We start from the raw sequence: 5,611 nt of genomic DNA, 5'->3' as shown, positions 1-5,611 counted from the left end.
AAGGATGGGGGTGTCGACGTACCAAAATAAATATTGTTGTTCCTGTGATTGTGCGCCTGACAGAGGGCTCGAAAGTTCGCTTGCGTCTGCGTGTGGGAACGAAGGGGGGAGAAGAAAATGTGACACAAATAGACAGGAGACGAGAGAGAGAGAGAGATCGAAAGGAAAAGTTGAAAGTTGACTCAGTGTGAAAACTCGTCCGCGCGTGTAGGATTATATTCCACGGCTGGTTGAGGGCTCCAACGCGGCCCCACTGCGAAAGGTGTGTAATCGAGTGAGCGTAAGCGTGCGTGTGTGCGGCGCGTCGCGATGTGGCGTGGTGTGGTGCAGTGCGTGTGGGTGCGTAACACACTGCGCACGCTATCTTCTGTGATGTGCGCGGGTGCTGCTGCTCGTAGTACGACTACTACCGCTACTGCTATTGCTAAATCCTACTACCACTACCACCACCGAGGACGCGAGAGCGGGAGAGAGAAAGTATATCAAGGCTACGTGGGGGTGCCCCTTTTACTGGTGCGTGTATGTGCGTGTGCGGTATATCTGTGCTGCTCCTGACGTGCCCGCCTGCCTGCCTACGTGCAAGCGTTCGTATGTGTGCGTGCATGTGTGTGTCACTACCACGACGTACCGGTGCCGTGTGCGTGCCTCTCATCGCCATCATCATCACCATCACCACCACTACCACGGGTCTTCCTCCGCCTATTGGTGCGCTCAGGCTTGGAGTGGTGCGACAGACAGGCACACAACGGATGCATGCGCAGTGCACACGCACACATGTCTCAAACGCACACACGCACGCCGTCCGCATGGAGCGTCTTGGCGTTATCGCCTCCTCTGGTGGGCTTGCCCGTACTCACGCCCACCCTATCACCAGTCAAATGGGGTGGCGTAGTTGTAGTAAATGGACTGTCTGTCCTGTGCATTTTTTTCCCTCCACTCACCTGCTCTCACCTGCTGGTGTTTTAACCTCCCCCATGGCCTGATGTTGTTACTAAATTGGTGGTAAGTAGGTGGAGTCCTGACCTTGGGCGATTTGGGGAGGAAGCGAGACTGCACGACTGCTGTTGTAGCGCTGGTTTTACAAGGAGCATTGGGCGTCATCCCTACCACCTGATTGTGGCCTGTTCAATGGTGCCAAGACAGTGATGAGCATAAAAATTTGGAGAGGGTAAGGTCGAGATTTCAAACTAAAAAAAAAACAACGAATTGGATATGAAAGCGGTACCGCAATATACAAAGCAGATTGAAATCGCAGTTGTTTATCTCTTCATGGAGAAATTCCACTCATACCAATCAGTGCCTCAACAAATACAACAGAACTTCAAGACAAATGCCGACTGTTTGGGCAAATTTCTGCTTAACTATGCGACTGGAAGCTATCTTCGCAGGTCGGTGAAGCGTCATTCCACTTTATGGATGAAACCGCCCTAATTCTCATCCCCGTTTGACGCAGCGCCGTTAGCGGGAATCAAGGCACCTTGACAATAAAGTGCTGAAAACCCTAATAACAACTGACACGTCAATTTCTGTCGGTAGATAAGCCAACGCATTCCAATTACACATGGAGAAAGATTTCAAAGAGGTCCAAGTGATTGTTGTCAATGTAAATAGGCTGCATTTTGTAATAACTGAGGGAGGTAGATCCGCACGGCTGTTTATAAAAGTAAAAAGACAGCAAAGTTCAAGGGTGGAGATTAAGTTAAAAGAAATTTCTGTGGTCCAAGAAAACGTTCCAACCAATTTTTAGGCTTTAGGCCTAAAAGGATGGTTTTACGGTGGATCTTTCCCTATTGAACTCTGATAAAGCTTAATTTTTCGCGGTAACCGCAGCTCGTAAGACATCGTCTCCGATCACCGATGGAGGTTTCTACCAGGACGTCTCTTCTTAACTGCCGCAGAAAGGGATAAATGTTGGAGAAGATAGGGACAACAGCAAACTTAGTGCGGAACCAAACACGCAGTAAACATGAAAAGCTGCTTCAAACGGCTGTGGAGCAATCACGACCAACTCGTGTTCCAAGGGAAATAAATTTTTCGAGGGTTTTTGCGACTCATTAAAAACGACTGTGCCTTTTGCGATTTGCAACCGTGTAGTGGGAGTATGCTGGAGGACACACCACACTGCTGCACGAATATTAAAATAGGACCTCCTTCTGCTTCCGTTAAGGGTACTAGCGGCAGCCTTCACGCCATACAACCATTAATCTGAGCAGGGCAACCTCGGACCAGTTTCAAGAACTTGCAGATGACTACACTCTTCTCATTGCCTATTAAACGCACATTAATGTGCCCCTGCTTCGTGTAGTATTCGCGTTATAGAGCACTTCTTCTGCTTCTCAAATACTTCCCTATCTCTAGTCACAAAAAATGTATCGTTTAAAGGGCGTCATTATTACAGCGAGCTCACTCCAAATTAGCCTCGATTAAGAAAGGTTTTGTTTACTTACTGGGTTTTCATAAAATCTTCACGACTTGTTAAACACAGCCCACATGGGTACATTACGCTACTCGATGCAGCTTCACCTCTGATTGTAAGGAGTGAATGAGCTTCCAAGTTGTAACCTGATTATTTTACACTGGTGGGGTATTTACACCATCCAAATGCCGCTGGAAATAGAAGTCAAATGTTTTATTAAAAGCAGAACCTGAGGAGTTTAGAATGTGAATATAAATGCGTTTGGATAAAAAGTAATGAAGGTTGACTGAATCCCCCTTTTAGTGTCCTTGTCAAACGTAGTATGGGTGGCAGTTCGGCTGAATTAGAGGGAGAGAACGGCAAAACGGCAAATTACAGTGCATTTTGAGGCCGCCTTTGCGTACAATGTCACGTATTTCATTTTACAGAAAGAGAAAGTTTCCCCAATTCCACTATGAGTGGCCAAAAATGCACGCTTGGCGAAGTGCAGCACCTCAAAAAGGATTTATATATTTCTCGAAAATTTTAATTGAACATTAATTATTAGTTGCGTACGCCAAATCTTGAGGGAGCCATGTGATAGAATAATTAGAAAAGGCTAATTCTTGCTATTCTTACAAAACCGCCATATTTTAGAACAAAATGTTGTGTATTAGAAATCGATAATGCGCGTTTGCACCAGGCCCGCAAAAAATCGATATTTTATTTATCTGTAGCTCATTGGTAATAAAACTCAGATGCTGACCGCTTAGTCAGCGTACGCGATTGGAACATTAGGCAACTAACCTCTGAAGTCTCGTTTACCATCTTCGGAATAGCCACATCCACCGATGGGCGGTGCTAAGTTTTCCCTAAAATTCACTCCACAAAAAGAGGACTCCACGTTTTGGACGAAAAAATCTGGTGTTCCCTTCACCTAAAATTAGCGAGGCAAAAATATGAAATTAAATATTTTACAAAATTTATACACAGAGGAATGTTTTTTTTGCTCGCCATTTATTTATACGAAGAAATTCACGCATCTGGCAGCAGAGGTTTGCCTGTGGGCGGCTAAAATTTTACTCCACTTCTTTCAGTTTATCATAGTTCAATTTTTATTCCCTCTTCCTTTTGCCTCCGTGGTCCTCTCCCTCTCTCTCCCTCTTTTCTTTCTTCTCCTCTGTAAGACCAACGAATTCACCCACCGCAGTAGCAGTGGAAACGCATTCGCTCCGGATGAGTGGTTGACTAGCTCCGCAACTTCAGTGCAATGGCAGCCGTTTGACGCGAGTTGTATGCAGGAGTTTTGTCAATGCAGTCCCTTTGATTTCGTGATTTCAATGTTTACTCTCAACACAGCGCATTCATGGTGCATGTTCATTTGGATTATTTAGCCTCTCAACATCAAGCTAATCTGGCGTGTTGACATTAGACCAGAAGACGTCAAGGATGATAAGTGATTCTCTCATACCTATAAACGAAGTGGTAATGCGAATTAGTTTTCTTCTGATGCTTTAAAAGGAATTTACTGCAAATTTGACCTTCAAGTCAAAGTTAAACAATTGAATGCATTGTTTAGACTGCAGGAAAACCTTTACGCTAATCCAGCTGCTCTTTTAGTTGGGAGCATATGGGATGCCTATTCTTGGAAAAATATAACATTATATCTGCAATTTGGTGCCTTCGATGATAAGTCAAAGTCAGAACTGTAGGGGAAATGTGTTAAACCAACTTAATAGTCCATTGCCAAACCAATTTCGTACCATCGGGTAAAAACATTATAAATTGGCTTTGACTTGGACATAGTAACTTTGCGTCAAGGAAACAGCTTGTATCTCACACCTTGGGAAGTTCCTCAGAGGGTGGGTGGTCTGGGCTGGGCAACCACAATGCCTGAAGGTTCGTGAAAAATTTGTAAAACTCTTTGAAAAAAGCGACATTCAGCTCTCTTCAACCCCTTCACCCAGCATAAGTATTCATCAAGAACCTTACTAGCCGCCGTATCACCTCCCATGGGAGCATTTCTAGGTATCGGGCTGAGGTGGGGTGAGGGTGGTATGACAGTCTTTGACACCACGCTACTCGAAATAGCATGAAATTGCAGACCCGAGAAGCTGGGGTGAAGATAACCGTGGCCGCGGGCAGGGGATGACAAGAGGACGTCCATTGGTGTTCACCCTTAGTGGCCCAGATTTTGCCCATCAATGGCGATGACAAATCCGGCTCCCTCTCACATTCATCCTGTCCCTCCTATTTGTGTGTGTGTGTGAGTGCTGCGAGCGTGGGTGTAGATACCAGGGCATGGAGCGTGACATTTCGAGGCACCTCGGATTCGATCCCCCTTGACATGGCCATCTCGAACGCAAAAGAATATCCGTTTCTTTTGCCATCAGAAGAACACAGGCATACAGCAATATTTACTTCTCACAGCATCCTAGAGGCAAGACATCCAACCACATTAAACAAGTCGTAGTACAATTAGTTACGTGAACATCTTATACCCACACTACTTAGCGGCAGTGAAGTTGGATGACAATACCCCGGAAAACACACCGCCTACTTAACAATTGTATAGTCCCACCGGAATAGACCTTTTTTCCCTTATTTTTTTCCATCCCTCCTTCACCCATCAAATGGGAATCTTTACTCCAATGAGAGCCTATTCTTGGTGTGAATGGGCTAAAAAATTGGGTAGAACCGTCAGAGGTCACTTCCTCTTGTAGCTCTTTAAACGTACACAATTAACTACCTCTAGTAAATCAGGTTGGAATCAAAAAGTTGGGAATTTCACTTTTACCTGACCGGCGTGCAACGGTGCGGTGGATTAAAACCAAATTTATTTTGGCCATCTGATGACCCACAAAGCGGTGTTTTGGTGGAAAATAACTGCAACATTTCAACTCTGACTCCTCTGCGTTTTAACCTTTGCCGCTAGCCTCTACTCTCAAAGCACGGCATTATTTAGCCAAGCGAAACGCAAAATTTTTCCTGATACTATCGCATGGAATTAATGAGACTTCCTGGATTTGAAGTTTCCGCACAATTCAATTCCTCTGTTAGAACGCATATCTTCTCCACCTTTTTTAAGTCGATGGTACAGGCCTTGTGCCCTAGAAAGTATCGTCTCATTTTGGGGATTTGGATGCCGTTTAGTAGATACTGAGGTGCTTGCTGGCCAATTAGTTCAGGACATCTACAAATACAGCATTTAAAGGT

The sequence above is a fragment of the Echinococcus granulosus genome (assembly GCF_000524195.1).
Source record: "Echinococcus granulosus chromosome Unknown EG_S00039, whole genome shotgun sequence".
Taxonomy (NCBI): domain Eukaryota; kingdom Metazoa; phylum Platyhelminthes; class Cestoda; order Cyclophyllidea; family Taeniidae; genus Echinococcus; species Echinococcus granulosus.
This window is presented reverse-complemented; position numbering follows the sequence as displayed.